The following is a 24,021-nucleotide window of genomic DNA, read 5'->3' on the forward strand; positions in this document are numbered from 1 at the left end:
CATGTAATTGCAACAGCTGTACAACAATATGGGGAGGGATATGTGGTTCCAACAAGAAGGACCAGGACAAGAACTCAGTTTCCAAAAGTATCCCTGAAATTAATGATGTAGATCTGTAGCATAAGCCAACTAACTTCCTCAAATACTTAATGATTGCCCCTCTCAGGAAATTTCAGATGCCATCCAAAGAAGTATTCTTAGCTGCCATATCCAGATCTCTGCCAAGCTAACCAGAAAATGCAATTCAATTCCGGAAAAGATTACTACATGACCAGATATAAGAGGAAAAATAGGACACAAGCCTGATTTTTCAAGAAGTAAATGATGGCAATATCATACCCAAGTGTGAGGAGCTAAAACATTTTAACAGCAATGGGTTGTTTTTTCTCTTAAATAAATAGTTGAGTACAATTTGTTACTTTAAAAACAATAATCAGTTGCAGCAAATTATAGAAATTTTAATATACATTGCATTGAAGTGACAAAGCTCTTTGCTATAGAATGAAACATAAGCTCACCTCATCTTTCAAAAACATAAATAAAAACTTGAAAATAGTCACTTATCTATGCAGAACTATATTTTGAAGACACACCTATGGCCAGTAACCAAGGTAATCAGTCCAGTAAGAAAGATGATAAGGTAGATTGTGATGTGCTGGATATTTGGGCACCATTACACCATGTAGCCAAAAGTGGAATAGTTCCAGGGCTCACCTACACTTATGTACAAGTTAGCTATAACTGAAAATAAGGAACAGGCATTCTCTCAAAAGATCTATTGTTCTGCCTCTAGCCCATATTCTGCAAGGCCTTCCTGCTACACTGTAACAAGATCCTAAATAAATACAATAAGTAAATCTTATAATGTATTTCTGGCCACCCAAAACATACAGATAATGTCCCAAGAAAGTGTACACATAGTGCCTGGGGATGTAGCTCAGTGGCAAGCATATACTTACCACATACAAAGCCTTGCATTCAATTCTCAGCAGTCAATCAATCAATAAAGTGTGCACATATACATACATGCTGGAAGGAAGACAGAGAGAGGGAGAGAGAGAAGGAGAGGGAGAGAGGGAGAGAGGGATAGAGAGAGAAAAAATAAAATAAGATGATAAATGGCAAGTCACATACACAAGTCAGGGTTATTCTGGAAGTAAGTGCTCCTAAGGCCTCTGGAACCAGACTGAGCACCAGTCATATGGTAAAGGAGCCAAACATGAGACTTTGTCAGCAGGCCAAGGCTCTTGAAAGTTGCTAAAACAATCCTAGGTCACTTCTGACCCCCAGCTCCAGAAGACAAGGAATGCAAAACTCCAGAGCTCCTCAAAACACAAGAAAACAAAGCAACATAAATAAGAATTAGCAGAATTAATAAACAACCTCAAATACCAAATATTTAGAATGCTACTATATAGGAAATATCTCATCTAATAAAATATGTGACTAAAAATGAACAAACAAAAAGAGGTTTAAAGAAAGAAAACAAGGCACTGTGCCTGCCTGGCAAGCACAAGGTCCTGAGTGTGTGAGTGTGATTCAAAAGAAAGAAAGAAAGAAAGAAAGAAAGAAAGAAAGAAAGAAAGAAAGAAAGAAAGAAAGAAAGAAAGAAAGAAAACAGGAGGATTTACAAACTAGTCAAACACTCAAACAACAATATAAAGAAAGAAAACAGGAGGATTTACAAACTAGTCAAACACTCAAACAACAATATAAGATCATTGTAATTAAAAACTGAATTTATGGGTTCAACCACTGATTTATATAACTGAAGAGAAAATTACTGACCTATTAAGACATACGTAAAAAGGTGATCACAATGCAGTAGAGTGAGAGAGATAGAGATGGAAAATGTGAAAAGGTTATTAAGCAGCATAGAGAACAGAATGGAAATGTTGAGTACAAGTCTAATAGGAGTCCTAGAAGGGAAGAACACAGAGGAAAAGAAATGTGGAGTTCCTTGGGACATCCAGGGGGTCAGTGTCTGCTCAGGTTGACTGGGGAGGTGGAAGACTGTGACTCCAAGAAACCTAAATGTCTTGAAGATGAGATGGGCAGCTCGGACAGTGACAGACCTTACAGGGAAAACAAGGAAGCTCCCTAAGGGACAATCTGATAAAAGCTAATTATTCACCCAAACCATCACCACGCCTTGCTTGCCTGCCTTGCTATCTAAAACAAAGACAGCTGCACCCAGCAGAATTCTATGCCTTTGTTGTTCCTCAATAAATTTGGGCGTTTGAGTCAGTTGCGGGCTTGACTCCATTTCAGTGAAGTCCCCTGGCCCCCCAAAAGATTTTCTATGTCTCTCACATCTTCATTCATCTCTCTCTGTGAGGGTTTGCTGGCCCAAACCCAGCAAAGAAATGCAATTTTGAGACATAGTACCCACAATTTTTCTAGAACTAATAAGAGACACCAATCTAAAGATGCAGAAGACACTCTATCTCAAGTAGAAGAAATAAGGAATATTCTACATTTAGACACATTGAAAAGGTACTGCAGATTACCAAAGGCTATGGGAATGTTATAAAAGCACCCAGAAAGAGGTCAACAATAAGATTGGCAGCAGGTTTCTTAACTGCAACAAATGAAGTCGGCAGACAGTAGTTATCCTCAAAGCAAAAAAAAAAAAAAAAAAAAAACCTAAAATATTCAATGAGGCTATTTTTTAAAGAATGAGGATGAAATATCAAATTTACTACCAACAGAACTCCACTAAAGAAGTTTCTAAGGGACATAATTTAGGAAGGAGGAAAATTAATCCCAAAAGTGTGACACATAAAAGGAAAGTTGGTAAATATAGAGGTAACTTTAGATAGATATTTTCAACTGTTACTATAAAATAATAAAACAAATATCTACACTGTGGTGGTAAAAGAAATCAGAAATTAACTATTAGACAACAATAGCAGGTAATTCAAAAAAGGATTATCAGGGGCCAGGGATTTAGCTCAGTGGTTCCACCACCTGCCTCACAAGCAAAAGGTCCCAAGTTCGGTCCCTGGTACCAAAAAAAGGATTATCATAATTAAAGAACTCCAGGGTACTCCAGGAGTCACTTGAAAAAGGGTTATGGTGCTTACCTAATCAACAGTGGAGGAAAAGGGTGTCACGGCTTTAGTCACTTGGACTGAAACCAGGACTCCCTCTCCACCTCTCTCCCATCCTAACCCATCTAAGCTTCCCCTCCCCTGTTGTTATTGGGGTAGAGAAAAGTTGACTTGTTTCCTAACAAGATGAAATTTCCGGAGGGATCCCATGGCCCCCAGAGGCAGGGTGGCTTCCTGAGGGAGGAAGAGAGGATCTGGGCAAGGAAAAGCCTTCCAGGAGGAAAGTTAGTGTTTTGGCAGCTGAAATCTTCAGCCCTGTCTGGAAAGTAATCTACTTATCCTAACTCTCGGGCCAGGCATGGCTTTGTTTATGCAGGGCTTTGCTGGGGCTAGGCATTGTTTGACTTTAGCAAACAGGCTTAGAGATTAGTGATTTGTAGAGTTACTGCATGCATTGCTAGGCAAGGACATGTTTGCATTCCTGGATTTTGCCAATGGAAAGGTTTTGGGTGGAGAGGATGAGTTGATGTGAAAAGTTTGTATTTGGCTGGGAAAGCCCAGTTTATTCCTGATACCTTCCTGAAGGATGCAGCCTGAACATGTGAATGCACATCAATTTCTTCCTAGCAAGACAATCCTTCAAAAGCTTCCTTGACCTAAGTGTTGGCATTGAGTTATAGGACAATGCTCAAAGAAGCTTCTTGTGGCCATGTCTTCATCACTTTGTCTGACAACTTGGACAAAGGGGTTGGCTTGGGTGGAGGGAGGTGAGAAGGAGTTGGGGAGGAGTAACACTGTAACTGGAATTCTAACTTGTGAGATCCAAGTTCCTTTTTACCTGAGCCTAAACCCTAAAGCAAACCAGAAGAAAGATCAATTGGCAGGAGGAAAAATGCCTAATATATTTCGAGCTGGCTCCAAATTATTTATGAACTATGTATTAATTGGATTATCTCTTTCTCTGATGAACCTCAGTAGAGAAATTAGTAAGACATAATACTGATTTATAATTGCTCTGCTAACACAGCTTCAGAAGCACAAGACGTGATGCTACTCTTGTGGTTCATTAAGAGCAAAAGGTATAGCCTGTGGAAGATACCAGGTTAGTACAGCATGCACACCTGTTCATGGTATCCTATAGTCCTCTTTACATAATATACTTTATAACTCCTGCATAAAAAAATAACAGACTCAAACATTTAAGGCCCCAAACACCATTACCTGGTTTCTCAAATGCATATAATTGCCCTGAGTATTGATATAAATTATCTGCTAAATGCACAGAGAAAATGATGATCTCTACCCAAAGTAAAATTGTTGTTGATAATTACAAAGAACTTTGTCCCACATCCAAAGAGAACTACCTATCGTTATTATCCAAGTATTGCATTCATAAGCCATAAGCTGTGATGAATTAAAGATCATTCTTTAATATTCTCAAAAATGGAGTAAATATTTCAGAAAATCAGTCATTAAACATTCATGAGAGTTCATTGTGCTACTTGGTTATGGCAGAAATAGGAAGATTAGATAGCCCTTGGATTCCATAGGCAAGTGTCCATAACTAGAAAAGTAAGGAACAAATGAGTCAGTGGGGACCTGTTTGTTAATACTATATTGGTATTTCCCAAATATGTTGTTATGGTTTATATCCTCAAGCACTCCAAGATGGGGCTTTTGGAACTGACTGCACCATAGGTATACAATAACTCGTTCAGTCCACTGATTGGATTAGCATAGTTCTGGGTGTGGCTGAATGGATTTCATAAAGACAGAAGCTTTACCCTTGGTGTGAGTGGCATCAACCAACAGGCTTGTAACCTGAATGGAATAAAAAGGAAGAGGGAGGCTGCTTCTTTTTTCTACCTGCCCCACCAAGAACAGTTTCTCTCTGCCATGCCACCCTGCTTCAGATCCAGCCCATTATGGACTGAAACATCTACACACTGTGTGATGTGGGAAACCAGGTAACGGTGTTTGGGGCCATAAATGCATGGATCTGTTCTTTATGCAGGAGATATAAAACGTATTACATAAGGGAGGGTCATACGATACTATGAACAGGTATGCAAGCTGAAGTAACCTGGTATGCTCAACCAAGGGACACCTTTTGTCCATAGCAACCCACAAAATAAACCTTTCCTCCTTTATCTTGTGGGTGTCAGGTATTTTGTCTCAACAACAAGGAAGTAACTAAGTCATATGCATTACTTGATCAACTAAAACTTCATGAATTCTTGGAGTGAAGACTCATAAAGTCTTTTTAGAGCTTTTTTAAAAAAGCTATTTTCTTTCTCTCTCCCCTCCTTCTTCTTTCCTTTCCTCCTTCCATAAATCAGCACATGGAGGCCAAGATCTATGATCTACACTTGAGATCCTGCAACATGCACTCTGTCTTGCTATTGTTACTGGGCTGGGGTTTTTGTTTGATTGCTTGCTTGCTGCTCATTTGCCCTCTGTGTCCAACATGAATCCCTAGATTCACTGTCTGCTCTGCTCTGTGCCCCAGAAGATGACCTCTGAGGACAGTATTAACTAGCTACCTGTGCCAGGGGGCTTATGGTTGGGTTTGACCAACAGGAGGTGTTGGCAGGAGATGGAGGGAAGGACGAAAGGGAGATCGCGGTGTTTCATCCTCCTCCCCACATGACTCATCTCAGCATCTCTGGGGCAGGCTGTACACCTGCACTCCAGCTAGGTCCCCCAAAACATTGCGTGCTTCCCTTGTCCCTCCAGCCCAGGGCTGGCCATGACTTTCCATTGTTGTAGTTCTTTGTACTTTAACCATGCACACACTTCTGTTGGGACCACCCTTTACTGATCCCTCTTCGTCTGAGCCAGTGAGGTGAATTCTGTGCCCTGCTGGAACCATTACTAATATAATCATGAAATTTGGTCAGGCAAATTATCTGTGTGAACTCCTACATACTTGATTAGACTCTCAAAATTTAACAGCGTAAAAAAGAAGAAAAAAATCATTCACCATCTATTAGGAAAAACAATCCATGAGGATAAAAGTAGGCTTGAAACTCTAAATCCACTCCTGAAAATTTTATTCTAAGAAAACAGTACCTTAACAATGAAAAAATTTTCTCATGAATAAATTTATTATATTATCATCTATAGCAGAGGAAATTGTGGAAACAACCTAAACGTCCACCAGGAAGAGAATAGTTAAATTGTGACATATCAACTTGATGGATTATGGGCCTATCTGAAACATTATTGTCAAAATTTTGAGGGGCAACCCACTTTCTGGTCCGCCTTCTGTCTCTCTTAGGCAAAAGCTTTCTTTCTCCCAATAAATTTTTCCTACTCTTAACCTCCATTATTCCTAGAATTCATTCTTTGGTTTTAGAGAACACAAACTCATGTTTCAGATATCTAGTAGGTTTGGAAATTACATCTCTTCCCCTATATCATTTTGGATGTCTTCCACCAAGTCAGAGATGGCATCCTACTAAAGGATAACAAGTAAGAGTTTTCTTTATGTTATTTAATGTCTTGGATCAGATGGAGGTGTTTGACTGAAAGACTATTCCATACTAAGATGGACATAGGCTCTCAAACTCCAAGCAATCATACAAATGGAACCAATGACAAACATGCTAGTCTTCTTTTACCAGGATTCACCAGACCGACCTTGTAAATGGCTTGTAACTACTAAACTATACAGTACGACTTCTATGTTGGATTCTGAAGTCCCCTGGACCTTCTCCTTATCCTCTTTGTGGGAGACGATCACTAGTTCCTCCCGGTGGACACCCTTATTGGCTATATTCATCGCGATCCTGCTGACCTTATAATTTGGCCCATGTATTAACTGTTTCTTTGCCTTTGTCTCCTCCAGACTCAAAGCTATATGGCTACCAAGATGACAATGCCTGGCGCCTATCAAGGGCCTTTAGATAGACTCTCTGTAGAGTACCTCTAACTGCTGATCACAATTACAACCCTCTCCAGTTGAAAGTAGCCAGAACAGTCATCGCCCTTTGCCCCCTCACAACAATTAGGGGTGCTTCTTCAGAGGAGGGAATATTATAGATAAATAAGTTAATTAGATATATTGTTGGCAGGTAGGAAGGCCCTCCCTTAAGGCACCAGCCCTCCAGGAGCCAACACAGCAAGGAACCAACATGGAGAACAACTGAGGCACATTCACTGGTTATCATTATAAAAAGGAAAAGAAGTACTACTTTCCCTAGAGATAGATAGCAGTGATTGATATTCTAAATGGGAAATTCCTTGTATGTGACTTGTCATCCCATTTGGTTCCCATTTAGTCAATATTGCCTGGGTGACTGTACTTGTAATCTTATTGGTTGGTCATGGTTTTGTCCCACCTCATGCCCACCTTGTACATTTCCATTGGGTCTTATAGTTTTCTCCCACTTTGTACCCACCTCATCACATGGCTTTGTTCTATAAAACATCTTTGAAAAGCGGGGTGGGTGGCCAAACTACTTTCTGGTCCCCCTTCTGTCTCTCTTAGGCAGAAGCTTTCTTTCTCCCAATAAATTTTTCCTACTCTTAAAAAAAACAACAAAAAAAAAACCCCTTTGTGACAGCAAAAAGTTTACATTAATTAGGATAAATAAAACATATTTGAACATGCATCAGAATTTTAATTGTGTAAAAATACAAATGCATGCACCTAAATGTCAGATAAAATTTCACAAAACTAAATCCTATGTTGGATGACTCAAATTCTAAGTACTATGTACTTTTATTCTTTAAAAAATGCTTAAAAATAAAGGAATAAAACACAGGGCATATTAATATGCACAGACCTCATGGCTAGAGCTGGTAATAACAGGTGTATCCTTGGGATTAAGGGTCCTCAAGATGACCTCTGCCTTCCAATCAATGGGTGGCTTTACAAGGACATTCAAACTCAGTAGGACAATGACTGACCATGCATAAGCAGGTGGAGTTAATAAAACCAAATGGGACTGGAGAAATTGTTTTTGCTCTCATATTTATGCCTCACTGTACATATTGACCATATATGCTGACTCTAGCTGGGGATGATTTAAAATGAAAGCATTTGCTTGAACAATTTTTGTTATGTAGTGCTTTTGAGCTCTGTTTCAGAGATTGCACACTTTCATTAGAAGTGGTAAAGTGAACATTGTCATTTGGGGACCTTCAGCGGAGGTTTTAAAATGTTTCATGCACCTCCTTAAAGAGATCCTATCTCACAGAGTGATAACAGATTGATGGCCATGACCTCCTTCACATTCTTCTAACTCCTTTTAAAATGAAATCAAGGCTCTTGCTGCTGGTGTCTATGGGCCAGTTGCCAAGGAGCTGTAATGAGGGCTACATATCATCCCTCACTCTCAAGATCGTCATCCAAGTTCATCGTTAATGTGTTAATGCCACGAAAGAACATGTCAAAAGAGGAGAAAATGCAAGGAAGACATGCTTCCCCCACTCCTGAGGCCCACTTCACTTAAACAGTTGTTGTCAAAAAGACAATGTCTTCATGTTGAAGACAAATATGGCACCATATTGACATTGCAACAAAATGCTTTTGCAGACATAAAGCAATTTATGCCTTAGTTTTAAACTGATGATTTGATATCTTCCTAAATTATACAGTTTAGCGAGCTTTCTTAATCTAAAACTTTTATTGGTCTAGAATATATATTATCTTGAAATATTGCTATTGCCATTTCATAGCCAATCAGATGATAATTTTCTTTAATTACACATTAACTCCAATGTATTACCTGAATATGCAGTTATTGTTTTAACAGGGTAAGGATTAATGGGTGAGTGCTCTGCTATAAACTGACTGAAGAAAAAACAGAAGAATTAGACATGATTCATTTTCTTACTTCTCAGACTTGAATAATATTAATAACACTGCCATCTTGCATTTATAAAGCACTTTTCCACTTTAAATCATTTTCATATCCAGTATTACATTTTCCTGGATCTTATACCTTAGAGACAGACCTTTACAAACAACAACTTACTGACTTTTCAATTCTCTGATGCTCAAACATTGTGAGGCGTGTGTTTGTGTGTGTGTGTGTGTGTGTGTGTGTAATACAGTGAGAGGTGGTGTTAACCATGGCTTTTGAAGACAAACATAGGCTCAACTCTCAGCCCAAACTTTGCTACATGATTTTGGATGAGTTACTCTGTTTTATCATATTTAATGTGGGGATAATACCACATTCTATCAATGCCTGTGGAAGGAATAAATAAGATGTACCTTATGAAAAGGTTCAACTACACATCTGTCACATAGCAAGCACCCAAAAACTAGAACAATTATTGCTATATTTGCAACTATTTCCACTCTGTTTTAAATATTTTCTTGCCCCTTCTCTGATTTATTTTGTTTAAAATTGTTATGGCTTGAGTCTAGATGTACCCCCAAAGCCTCAGACAGTCATAGGTGGGAATTTTTCAGAGGTGGCCGGATCTAGAGTTTGTGACTCTGGAATTGATTCCTGGTGCAATGCTAGGCTGAAGGGCACTAGGATTAAGGGTGTGAGTGCTACTCACCCTAAGCAGTCTGGGTAAGATATAAGAGATAGGAAGACACTGTTATGGCCCCTTGTTGCTTTGCTACCTTCTGCCTTCTATGAACTGTCTCTCCTCTATGTACTCCATTGCCTTGGAGCCAGTCAATTATGGACTGAAACCTCTTTGAACTGTGAGCAAATAAACCTTTCCTCCTTTAACTTTGGGTGTGCGGTATTTTGTCTCAGCAGCAAGAAAAGTAACCAAGACAAAAATATTTGCATTTGAAGAAATATGCGGGATGTAGTAAATCAAGAATAATAAAGCCTGTCCCAGAAAGTACTGTGTCAGTGTGATCTCAGACCTCAGACACTTTCTATCCTGAGGGCCCTACTAGAGCAAACAGCACACAAAAATTCAACCATTTCTTCTCTGTTATGTGTAAGATTAATGGCACTTTGGATAAATTCCACCACTGTTTATCAGTTGGCATTTCTGTATTCTAAGATTAAAAGTATACATATGAAATCCAAGAAGATGTCTCAAACAAATAATAATATCTGTTTACTGTGACAACTGGTTTCTACAATGGCCCCCAATAACTGCACTTCCTGGTATTCACATATTTGGTAGTCCCCACACCACCTGCAACACACACACACACACACACACACACACACACACACACAAGCAAGGATGGTCTAATAGAAAACCAATAGAATTAGGTAGAAACGGTAAGTCAAACTGAAGATTTTCCCTTGGTCTATTGGAGTAATTTCTCTAGGAAATCTAAGTACCATGCCATGAGGAGACTCAAGCAGCTCCATGATAAAGCTCCCATAGACAAAGGTCAACTTGCCAGCACCAAATGCCAGCCATATGAATAAGTCTCCTTAGAAATAAGCCCTCCAGACTCAGAAAGCCTTCAGATAACTGTAGCATTGGTCAGCATCTGACTAAAACCTCATGGGAGATTCTAACCCAGAATTAACTAGCCATTTCACTTCTGAATTCCTGACTCCCAGAAACTAAGATAGACAAAAAATGTTTATCAATGTTATATTTTATACTACTAAATTGTGGAGTGCTTTGTCACACAGCAATGACTAATTATTACAGTAATAAGGGTAATTTGGCAAGAATATAGGTTGGAATCACTTGTGCCTCTCCAACCCAAAAAAGTGTCCAAATAATGGTGGATGAACAAAGGAAAATGGCTTGAATATGGTCATCATTCTCACATTTTAAGCATAATCATTTTATAAATTAACAAATGACCAAAATCTCACACTAAGTCCAAAGGGCTAAAAATTTTTTTAAATGGCATGTTTGATTGCATATAAAATGAAAATTATTTATATGGAAAGCTATAAGTAAAAATATAAGTAATGGAGAAAATGTTTAGTTGGGGCCGAGGATTTAGCTCAGTGGTTCCGCCACCTGCCTTGCAAGCACAAGGTCCCAAGTTCAATCCCTGGTACCAAGAAAAAAAAAAAAGGAAAAGAAAGGAAAGCTCAAAAATGTTTAGTAATGTAAGATAGAGGGTTGCTACTCTCTGTATCCAGGAGAATGTATAAATCAATAAAAAGAAATCACTTAGTGCTGTTTTCACCTGCATTTCTCTAACAGCCAGTGATGTTGAGCATTTCTTCATGCATTTATTGGTCATTTGTACTTCTTCTATGAAGTGTCTATTCATTTCAATTTCTCATTTTTGGTTATCATCAAGAAATCAAATAACAAATGATGCCAAGGCTGCAGGGAAAAATGAATCCTTCTACATTATTGGTGGGGTGTAAATCAATACAACCACTCTGGAAATCAGTACGGAGATCCATCAAAAAACTAAACCTAGAAATTCCTTTTGATCTAGCTATTTCCCATCTAGGTATCTTCTCAAAAGAATTAGAGACATCATATTGCAGTGATACATCCATACCCATGTTTATAGCAGTACAATTTATAATAGCTAAATCTTGGAAGCAGCCTATATATATCCATCAACAGATGAATGGAAACATAAAATGGAGTACTACTCTGCCATAAAGAAGGATAGGCTTGAGTCTTTTGTAGTAAAATGCATGCCCTGTGAGACCTAATATTAAGTGAAATAAATCAGATGCACAAGCTTAAATATCACATGGTTTCTCTTATATGAGAAACCCAAATTATAAATAAAGAGCAAAATAAAAGGTAGATAATAAAAAGTTGGGAGATTGATCTTTCTCAAAGGGGAAGTGGATCAAGAGATGGAGGGAGAAGGAAAGGAGAGGGAGGGAATGGAGAGGAAAAGGATGAACAAGGCATGTAAACATTATGCACTGCAAACATGTACCAAAAAAAGGAAGTGGATCAAAAGAGGGGGAGGGAGAGAAGGAAGGGGGATGAAAAAAGGAATGGTTATGTTATGTGCATGCACCAACTCCACACCAGGAATGTAAACATTATGTCCTGCACACAGGCACTAATAAAGAAAATGATATTTTTTAAAAGAAGCACACACACACGTCACTCATTATTAAAACTGAAAGCAAATGTGACTGAAGAATTCCAATAAAATAAAAGGGGCCCAAAGATTGAGCCTAGAGCCCTGTATATTTAGAATGAGGAAGATTCAGCAAAGGAGACCAAAGCGTGGTCACTGAGACAAGAGTTAGAAAGAAAATAGGTTTCTTTCCTTCACAGTTTTGGAAGCAGGATATTCAGACAGCATGGGGCTAGCTCTGGAGAGGACCCTGTGGCTTCACTGTAGCAGAAATACACTTGAGAGAAACAGCTCACATCACAAGACAGGAAGCCAGAGAGCAACTCAGAGGTCAGGTGCAGGGTTTTTTGTGGGTTTTTTTGGTACCGGGGATCGAACTCAGATCCTTGTGTTTGCACAGCAGGCAGCGAAACCACTGAGCTAAATCCCTGGTCCCATGGTGCAGGTTTTTATAACAACTCACTTGCACAAAAATTAACTCAGGGCTCCATGAGAACTATCGTCATCCCTTCCAAAGGCACCACCTCCAATGACCTATGGACTTCCCACCAGCTCCCACCACCTCTTAACATTGTCACAGGAGGTAGGGGTAAGGGCAGAGCTTCCATCACATGAACCCTTGAGGAACAAACCACATATAAACCACAGCAGAGAGAGTGATGAATTATACCAAACTTTGCTTGCAAGGTCAAGTAGGATAGTTTATTAGAGTTTGCCATATGATCACCGTAAAGATCCAATTTCTCTTCAATTGCCAATACATGTTGGAGTACCCATTATATGCCAGACACAGTACTTTTTTGTTGTTTGTTTGTTTGTTTGTATGTTTGTTTGTTTCTTGAGACAGTGTCTTGCTAGTCCAGGTTGCCCTTGAACTTGTGATCCTTCTGCCTCAGCTTCTCACAGTCATGCACCACCATGCCCAGCGCAGACACAGTAGTATTTGAACATAGCTTTTTTTATCTTTTGTGTTGTAACGCCAATGTGTTATCATTGCTTATATAGTTTGTTCTTCCAGGTTACATTCAATAGGACATTAGAAATTCTTGAGAATAGGAGGATGGAGGAAGAATCAAAGTAATCACATTCAAATTCCTTAGATATCAGCAAATGGGACACCAGAAAATTAGTGACAAATACTAGGACTAGAACAAAGCTAAAAGACTTCATAGTAATGATTTTATGACTTCTTTATACCTAGAGCAGTCTGGATAGACTAGGTTGCACTGCAGTAACAAACAACCCTTCAGTCTCAGTGATCTGACAGTCTAGTCCATTTCTTGCTTACTCAAAGGCCACTGTGGGTCTAGGCACCTCTCCAAGATAGCTACCTTCCATGTATTTTCTTGGCATTCCCTACAGCACTGAAGTGTAGAAACACATTTCCATAATCACCACAGCAGGAAAAGAGAGCCCTAAAGTATCTCATACCTGCAGTTAAATTGTCTTTGCACAGAAGTGACTCATATTCAAGTACAACCTATCTGCCAACCACACAACGTGACCAAGTGCAAGGGGAATTAGAAGGAGGAAACTTCTCATATCATGATCTAAATATAAGTATGGAGAGCAAGTCTTCATAAAGTCAGCATTCTAGTTTTTCCATTAGATTAATATCTAATCATCCTTTTGACAAAGAAAATATCCCATTAAGGTAAGCAGAGAAGTTATCTTAATCTCCCTTTACTGATGTGGGAATTGAGGCATCAAAAGTTTCATCAATTTATCTAATTAATGGTAATATATAGTTTGGATTTCTGCAATGAGGATTACCTTCTAGCTTTAGGAGCATTCTTTCCACAAGTCCATGTTGACACTGACTGAGGAAAAAATCACTATGATCACTGATATCAGTGGTTGTTACAATATATGCAAAATATATCATAGAATCAAATGATTCTCTCAGTACATTATACAAAACAAGACCATTTGTAATAGCTGGGATCAATCCCTTCAGACATTCTTGGCAATGATTGGCTGATGCCTAAATGAAAACTAAAGGGGCTTAGGATGGAAGAAGGCTTGGGTTTTCCTAATAATTCTTGAGTCTCCTGTCTCTGCATCTGTCACTGAAGATTAGCCCTCAGAATAGTTGTGGGTGAACTCCCTTCATGTCAAACATGAACTTTAAGTTTCAACATTCCCTATGGTTCTAATTTACAGGCTGTTGACAGCCCAGCTTTAAAGGAGACCAACCTTTGAGATTTCTGTGTTAAGCCTTAAGGTGTAATTTCCTTTACTCAGATATGTGGGGTCTTGATATGATTTTAAGACAGAGGAAAGATCTGCACTGGAGTTTTTCTTTATCATAAGTTACTGAATTCAGCAGCACAAAATACTAACACTTTCCAAAAGAAATTTTTATCCAAACTCTAGATTCTTAAATCAAAATGAAATATCACTTGTCATTGAGATAAAAGCATTACTTAGAATGATAAGACTTTTCTCCAAAGATTATGCATTCAGAAAGAGTTGAAAAAGTAGCTATAAGCTCTTATTTTTTCTTTCAATCTTTAAATTCCATGCTATAATTCTTAATTTAAAAGTCAGTATGTGAGTAAAGTACTAAGCAAGAGACCCAACTGGTATCAGATCAAGCCCTTGAAGTTCTGTCCATGGCTAAGCTTTCACTGAGCTTTTGAAGGGAAAGAGAAAGGAATGGAATTTCCAATGTCAAGGTAAATTATACACACCTAAATCTCCCAGTAGTTAACCAAAAACTATTCCACCCTAGAAATGGACAAGCATATTCAGTCCAAAACTCATCATCTTCTTCTCAGTGTATCATGTAGCAAAAGCACTTTATATAGTGAAGATAATTAGTCTCCTGAAAAAGAAACAATACCGCTTATGCCAGGGAGCTACCTAAACTCACTTTTTTTCCTATTCAGAAAAATCCCTACCCACAGAGTGTGGAGAAGGCTCCTATACCTATGTTCATATGGGAAGAGCATGAGGAAATCTAGCTTTAATTCCCAGATCAGTCAAGTACTTTCAATTCCCATATCTATTTTTTTTAATGCTGGATAATATGGTGATGTCCAAATGGAATTATACACATGAAAAGACTTTACATTTGAATAGAACCTAATGATTTGCAAACACATTTTACTTAATGATGTTTCACCTTGCCTCTAAGAGAACTAATCCTCACACTGCCAACTTAAGCAGGACAGAAAATTTCACAGCAAGATCTCCCCATTCTGGTTGCTATTTATTGTTCTCTATCTCATCATAAAACTTTAAATCTAGAAGTTGACATCCTTTAAATCTCATCAGTCAAACATCCTATTCCCCATTGTAATACACAAATCTCTAAGCAATACCACCCAAGAAGATTATCAAGTTCTGTGAAACTTTTAAAGGCTCCACATCCTTTACTAGGGAGGACAAGTATAATTTTTCATTCAAACTAGGACTTCTCAAAGTGAAAGGACACTCTACAAATAACACCAGAACAACAGGAAACTGAGGCTGTCTTTACAAGTCATCCTCCTTATAAATCTCACAGGTAGACTTTAACTTAGTCACCAAGTGAAAGCCTGAAAGGTTATCTGTAAATAAAATCACATTTTCATTAATTTATTTTCTGGTGCATTAGATTTGCTCTACTCATTTTTTCGGATAGTAGAAACCAGCTCAGCTTTCCCACTAACCCTTGTACTCCTTCTCCAGCTCGACAAGAGTCAGTGAGCCGAGGGCCAGGGATTTAGCTCAGTGGTTCCGCCACCTGCCTCACAAGCACAAGGACCGGAGTTCAATCCCTGGTACCAAAAAAAAAAAAAAGAAGAGTCAGTGAGCTGAGCAGGAAAACATCATATCACCTGATATTTCTATTTTCAAAAATTCTATTTATTTGATAGCTTCTTGGTTTTTAAAACCCAGGAACTAGAATGAGAAACTCTAGAGATATTTATAGCTAAATGGATGCATATTGAGCCCATACTCTTAAGTTAAATAAATAGGACACACATGTGTAAATACCGAATAGTTTCTCTAGTGTGAGAAACTGAAAGTGTAAATAAGGATTAAAATGAATAATTCATAATTTGAAATAGGAAAAGGTCCAAAGGTGTAGGGGTTATGGGAGGGGAAGGGGAAAGGAATGAAGGGAAAGGAAAAATTATGAGAAAAGAAAAAAATGGAAAATGAAATCTATGTAAATAGGGAAGGGTGGAGGGGGTGAAGGGCGCACAGGTAATGGGGGAAAAAATAACTAAGATACATCATGTACAGGTACAAGCACTCAATGATAAATGTAAATGTATTGTACACCTAAAATGTACAATAAAAGAATAAATAAATAAATAAATAAATAAATAAATAAAATAAAACCCAGGAACTCTACTAAGGGGAAAATGACCACCAGTTATAGTCTTATAACCTAGGAATATAAGCAAACACTACTAACATTTTGGTGACTGTTTTTCCAGTCTGTTTTTAATGTTTCTGATTTTTAATTATGCTAGTAATGTATGGATATGCTATCTATTTTAAAACATTGAAAAATACATAAAATTACAGAGAATAATATAATGACCAAGAAGCTAATAATTTCCAGGGGCTTAATGTATAGTAGTCTATTCCAACCCTTCAAGATGATGGTGTGTCTATGTTAATATCACAAAAAACGAAACAAACCTTAGGAGACATTACATAATGTATATAGATGCCAGGTTTTAGCCCCACGTACTTCCAGATTCCAAAGTTCATTCTATTTCTACTTTATGTTATTATTTTTAATACTGTATCCATTTTGTTCCTGTTTATTATCTTCATACTTTGTTATTTATTTGACCTAATTATACTACATATAACATATTCTAACTTTATATATTTTTCACATACTAATATATATTTTGTAAGAGTTGTTTCTCAATGAGAGCAATGCTAGCTTAATTGGAAAAAATCAAATAGTACATAAAGTTGTAGAGGGAAAATTAAAAGTGTCCTGCAACCAACTCTATGCCCACCTTTATTCAATCTCTGTCTTTCAGAGGTTAACCACTGGGAACCCTTTCTTAAGTCTTCTTTAGGACATCTAAGCATGTTAGGTATATGCATGCATGACTCGAAAGACTGCCAGACCCACCATTGCCCCTTCATCTCCATTCTTTCTTGAATCCACTCCAATCAGATTTTTGTTCTCATCACTTCAGTGAGATTGATCTGGCCAATATCCTCCACATTGCCAAATCCCAAAGTCAAATCTATTATCTTATTTCCATCAAACTTGCACAGTAGCTGGCATAGTATATCAATCTTCTTTCTGGAAATGCTTTCTTCTCTTGAATCCCATAATATCACTTTCTTGAATCTCATTCTGCCTCTATGGCCATTCCTTTCTAGCCTCCTTTGATGGTTCCTCATCTTCCTGACTTTTAAACGTCAGATAATTCCTGCCCTCTGCCATCTTTCTCTCATTTACAATTATTCCCTAGGTGATCACATCAAGTCATGTTTTCAAATGCCTTCTATATGCTGGTGACTCAATTTTACATCTCCAGGCAACACTTATAAAGATTTCAGATTTGTTTGCCTCTTTGACATATTTAAGGGAACTCAACATCCAAACCTGAACTTTTTAGTCTCTTCTGCAGTGTTCTCCATGCTAGTTAATAGCAACTTTCTTTTTCCTGTACCTAGAGGGATGGTGGGACAAACAACAAAAACAACACCACCTTGAAATCACTCTTAGATGTGTACACTCTGGCATATGCATGCTCTTACATTCTCTCTCTCTCTCTCTCTCTCTCTCTCTCTCTCTCTCTCTCTCGCTCTCACTCTCTCTCCCCTCCTTCTTTTCACTCTCTCCCTTCCTCTTCCTCTCTCTCTCCCAATAGCAAATTCTGCTGGCTCTAACTTCTAAATATCCTGAATCCGACTGTTTTTTTATCACCTCCATTTCTGCCAACTCCTTTAGCCTGGATGATTATAATAGCTTCCTAATCTGTTTCTCTGTACCACACTACTCATAATCAGTTCTCCACATAACCATAACAATAATCCCCAAGAGGCAGGTCAGGTCACTCCATTACCTTTCTGAAAGTTTCCAGATAGTTTCCCTTACCAAATTTAATAAAACTCAAAGTCCTTAGCATACCCAACAAAGACTCATATGATTCCCCATAACCCAAACGCTATCCCTCTGACCTTATTTTCAGTATTTCCCTCACTGTCTCACCACACCAGAGCATGCTAGCTTCCTTGCTCTTCCTCAAACATACCACCATCATGTTCTCCTTTTGTTATTCCATCCTAGCATTTATTTCCATTTCCTGAAATGCCCCAACCCTAGACAGCCACCTGGTATGCTGCTTCACTCCCTTCTACTTTCTCCTCAAATGTCACGTTTTCAAAGAATTCTTCTCAGATAGTTATATATTATTCTACACTACTCTGCTGTCATTGTTCTCTCTCCTCTTACTCTGACCTTTTTTTCTTCAAAGTGCATATTACTACCTGACATGTAACTATTGCTTCACTGTCTATCTCCAACCATAGACTGTAAACTTTTTAAGAGGAAGAATTTTCTCTTATTTCCTATTCCATGCCTAATGCCTATCCCATTGTCCATATTTAAAAAGTACCCAGGGAATAAATTAGGGAACAACTTTTACTGAAGAGTGGAGGACACTAATCCCTCTCCTAAATACTGCTGTCATCTGGCCTGGCAAGTATTTAAAAGGATACCAAAAAGTAGCACACTATTTCCAAGAATTTTGACAGCTTCCTAGGACAAAGTTCAAAAACTATGGAAATACAAAAATATTCAACACCCAAGGTAAGATTCGCAATGTCTGGCATAATTTGAAGATAACAAAGAATAAGAAGCAGAAAAATACAAACATAATGACAAAAACCAATCAATTAAAACCACCCAGAACAGACACAGATGTTAGAATTAACTGACAAGAACATTAAAACTGTTATAACTACATTCCATTTGTTCAAAGAGTTGAATAAATAAATATATATATATATATATATATATATATAACATTTAAAGCCCCATCTCTAACTTCTTCAAAGAACACTGGATAGAATTAATGGCTTGTTAAACATCACAAAACAAAAGATAAGAAAATCTCACAACATAGTAATAGAAATGATTCAAAATGAAACAGAGAGGGCTGGGGATTTAGCTCAGTGGTTCCACCACCTGCTTCACAAGCTAGGACCTGAGTTGAATAACTGGTACCAAAAAAAAAAAAAATTGAAACAGAAAGGAAAGGAAAAAAATTTCTTTTTACATTACTGGGGATTGAACTCAGGACCTTGTGCTTGTAAGGTAGGCATGGTGCCACTGAAGAGGAAAGAAATTTTAAAAAAATAAAAAGAATATTGGTGAACTGAAATATATATATAATTGGAATTCTCTTAAAAGCTAATGAAATGTTGGAAGAAATATAGACTAAACACTTTCCAATTTGATTAAAACTATAATATTATACATTTGAGATACTCAATGAACCGTAAGCAAAGAAACATAAATAAAATTATAGTAAAATATACAATAATAAAACTGTTCAAAACCAATAATTAAAAGATCTTTAAAGTAGCCAGAGGAAAAGAGCACACTATAGACAAAGGAGCAAAGATTAGAAGACATCAGATTTACTATCAGAAAGGATGCAACTAAGATAGCTGACCATCTTAAGAAGACAAAAGGAAAAAATTATCAACCTAAAATTTTATATGGAGCAAAACAAAAAATACATTTCCAGAACTGAAATGAAATAAAGACTTTTTAAAATAAATGAAAGCTTTAAGAGATGTGCTATAAGAACTGTCAAAGAAATTCTTTCAAACTGAAAGAAATTGCCACCAGGAAGAAGTATAAATCTACACAAAGGAATGAAAAGCAGTAGGAATGATAATAACATGAATAAATATGTATTATTTTAATTATTATTTAACTATTCAATAAATAAATGACTGTTCAAATATATCAATCTCAATAATATTAATAATAATAATAGGATATCTTATACATATGTAAGTAAAATATATTAAAAACTTATAACAAGACTGACTAGGGGAATAGAAATGAAATTAAACAATTATAAGTTTCTTACACTGTAACTGATTTGAAATAATATGACTCTAGATTATGATAAGTTAGAGATGTAAACTATAAACTCTAAAACAACTATTAAAATTAAATAGATATAGCTAATAAGCCAACAAAGTAGATAAAGTGGGATCATTTAAAAACCTCAATCAGCCCCGCACAGAGGACGAGGCTTCTGGGCCACCATACCATTGCTCCCCACTCACAGGAGGAGGATTCTGGACTGCTGTAGCACTGTTCCTAGTGCAGAGAAGGTGAGCTGTGCAGGCACCAGCAGCATTGCCCCACACATACTGTTGAAATAAGAAGACATGTAAACAAGCCTCAGACCCAGACTTGCAGATCACCTAGAGCAACCCCAAAGGGAAATATGATGAAACACTCTGATACTCAACCATCTGGACTCCTTGAATTGCCAACAGAAGAGGATCTTGAAAAAATGAAATCAGAAATAATTTCTCAGATAACAGCAGAGATTCTGTTCATAGTGCAAGACATGATTAATAAATCTAGAGAGGTGCTGAGGAACATGATAGAATCCAAACATAGGAAAAAAATGGAATCCATAAAACAGATGCAAACAGATTTCCATGAGATTAAAAACTCCATTGAAAGTCTACACAGCAGAATGAGTCAATGAGAGGACAGAATTTCAGATATACAAGATAAGATTGCAATTAGTGACCAGGAAAAGAAAAATTGCTTCAAAATTGTAAGGGACCACAAGAAATCAATCCAGCAGGTGCTAGATGATGCAAAGAAGAATAATGTAAGAGTGATCGCAGTCAATGAAGAAACAGGAGAAAGTGCAGATGACATTAAAAAAATGTTCACAGATGTAATGGCAGAAAAGTTCCCAAGGAGGGGAAAAGAATTTGACATACAGATAAGTGAGAAATTTAGGATTCTTACTAGCCTTGATCATGTAATTGTTAAGATTCAGAAACCCAACAGAAGAACAAAGTTCTACAACCAGTTAAAGAAAAGAAACAAATCACATACAAAGGAAAGCCCATCAGAATCACAGCAGATTTCTCAACACAAACCCTCCAGGCAAGAAGAGCTTGGAGTGATGTATTCCAAGGAAAACAACCTCCAACCCAGATTGATGTACCCTGAAAAACTATCTTTCAAAATAGATGGACAAATAAGATACTTTTATGACAAAGAGCACCTTAGGAACTTTGTAAATAACAAACCAGAATTCCAAAAAATTTTAGAAAATATCCTAGGAAAAGACAATGAGGATCACAACCCCAGGAAGCCAAGCAGAATGAATCTGTTGGGTGCGACAAGAAATTAACTGCAAGGGGGGAGATTCCAACTAAAAGAAAAAGTCATGACAATGATAACTTAATACATATCAGTTTTAACCATCAATGTTAAGGGTCTCAATTCACCAATCAAAAGAAATAGACTGGCAGAATGAGTCAAGAAGTAAGATCCAAAACTATGCTGCACACAAGAAACACACAATTCAAAATGAAACTCATACACTGAAAGTGAAAGGGTGAAAAACAATACTCCATGCGAGAGGAACCCCAATAAAACAGGAGTAGCTATCCTCTTTGCAGATCAAGTGGATTTCAAACCAACACTGATTAAGAGAGACAAAGAAGGACACTACATCCTTGTAAAGGGAACAATCCCAGAGGAAGAGATGACAGTCATAAATATATATGCACCAAACACTAGTGCACCCAACTATATAAAACAAATACTAACAGACATGAAAAGTCATATATGCACTAATACAGTAGTGGGGGACCTCAATACCCCACTGTAAGAAATAGATAGATCAACTAGACAAAAAATAAGTAAGGAAATGCTGGAACTCAATCAAACTCTTGAACAAATGAACTTAACAGATATTTACAAAGTGTTCCATGCCACCAAATCAGAATACACATTCTTTTCAGCTGCACACGGGTTGTTCTCCAAAATAGACTACATACTCACTCAAAGAACATGTTTAAGAAAGTAAAAAGGAATTGAAGTTATCCCCTGTATATTATCAGACAATAGTGTGATGAAATTGCAGATCAAGATCAAAAGAAACAAAAAATTTCATAAACACATGCAAGTTGAACAACACACTTCTGAATAACCAATGGGTCACAGAGGAAATTAAGAAGAACTCAGGCAGTTCCTTCAATTAAATGACAATGACAATACAACATATCGGAAGCTATGGAACACAATGAAAGCAGTCTTACGAGGGAAATTCATAGAAGTGAATATGCATATTAGGAAAACAGAGCAAGCCCACTTACACAACCTGATGCTGAACATCAAGCTTCTAGAAAATGAAGAGCAGAACAAATCCAAAGCTCATACAAGGGAGGAAATTATAAAGATCAGAGGAGAAATCAATGCAATGGAGACTAAGAGAACGATACAAAAAAATCAATGAAGCCAAGAGTTGGTTCTTCGAAAGAATCAACAAAATTGACAAACCCTTAGCCAACCATATCAGGAAAAGGAAAGAAAAGGCCCAAATCCATTCAATTAGGAAGGAAAAGGATGAAATGACAATGGACCCAGCAGAAATCCAGAGGATCATCAATACTTATTTCAATAATATATACGCCAATAAGATGGACAACACAGAAGAAATGGACAGATTCCTAGATACGTGTGAATTACCAAAACTGAACGAAGACCTAAAAATTCTAAACAACCCAATATCAATCAATGAAATTCAAAATGTAATTAAAAACTTACCAACTAAGAAAAGACTGGGTCCTGATGGCTTCACTGCTGAATTCTACAAGACATTTGGAGAGGAACTACTGCCACTGTTCTTTAAACTCTTCAATGAAATTGAAAGGAAAGTAATACTCCCAAATTCATTCCTGGAAACAAGCATCACCTTGCTCCCCCAAGCAGAGAAAGATGCAACCAAAAAAGAGAACCATAGGCCAATCTCACTAATGAACATAGATCCAAAAATCCTTAATAAGATACTGGCAAATAGAATGCAGAAGATCACATACCCTGACCAAATGAGATTCAACCCAGGGATGCAGGGATGGGTCAACATATGCAAATCAACCAATGTAATACACTATATCAATAAAGCCAAGGACAAAAACCATATGATCATCTCAATACATGCAGAAAAAGCATTTAACAAAATCCAACATGCATTTAGGATAAAAACCCTACAAAAAATTGGAATAGATAGTCTCTACCTCAATCTGATGAAGGCCATGTATGAAACATCAACAGCCAATATCATACTAAATGGTCAAAAACTGAAATCCTTCACACTAAAATCAAGAACAAGACAAGGATGTCCACTATCACCACTGCTGTTCACTATAGTTTTGGAAACATTAGCCATGGCAATTACACAAGAGAAAGAAATAAAAGGAATAAAAATAGGAAATGAAGAAGCCAAATTGTCATTATTTGCAGATCACATGATACTCTATATAGAAGACCCCAAGAACTCCACCAAAAGTCTTCTAGACTTAATAACGAAATTCAGTAGAGTAGCTGGATACAAAGTCAACACACAAAAATGAAAACTTTCCTCTACACGAACAACAGATTCACTGAGACAGAAATAGGGTAAACAATTCCTTCCACAATAGCATCCAAAAAGCTGAAATACCTAGGAATCAACCTAACAAAAGAAATCAAAGACCTCTTCTCTGAAAACTATAGCACTCTGAAAAGAGAGATTGATGATTTCAGAAAATGGAAAACATCCCCTGCTCCTGGGTAAGAAGGATCAACATAGTGAAAATGGCTATACTTCCAAAACTGCTATATAGATTCAATGCAATCCCAATTGAAATCCCAGCAGCATACTTCATGGACCTTGAGAAAACAATCCAAAAATTCATTTGGAACAAGAAGAAGAGACTCAGAATAGCAAAAGCAATTCTCAGTAGCAGAGACATGGCAGGGGGTATTACAAT

At 37.3% G+C, this 24,021-nt stretch overlaps 1 protein-coding gene across 6 annotated transcripts in view; it reads right to left on the bottom strand.

The window, feature by feature from the left end:
- The window catches only part of Lypd6b (LY6/PLAUR domain containing 6B), a 237,976-nt gene that overhangs the window by 112,909 nt on the left and 101,046 nt on the right, over positions 1-24,021 (bottom strand). The window contains exon 3 of one of the 6 annotated variants that reach the window (XM_087210062.1): positions 15,675-15,782. The exons of the other annotated variants lie outside the window; for them this stretch is intronic. The gene's annotated coding sequence lies outside the window, so the exon portion shown is untranslated. The remainder of the gene's footprint in view (positions 1-15,674; positions 15,783-24,021) is intronic. 6 annotated transcript variants of the gene reach the window in all.

This window comes from Heterocephalus glaber, unplaced genomic scaffold, assembly GCF_053883595.1.
Source record: "Heterocephalus glaber isolate CG9 unplaced genomic scaffold, H.glaber_assembly_v1.0 deba00001097, whole genome shotgun sequence".
NCBI classification, from domain to species: Eukaryota; Metazoa; Chordata; class Mammalia; order Rodentia; family Bathyergidae; genus Heterocephalus; species Heterocephalus glaber.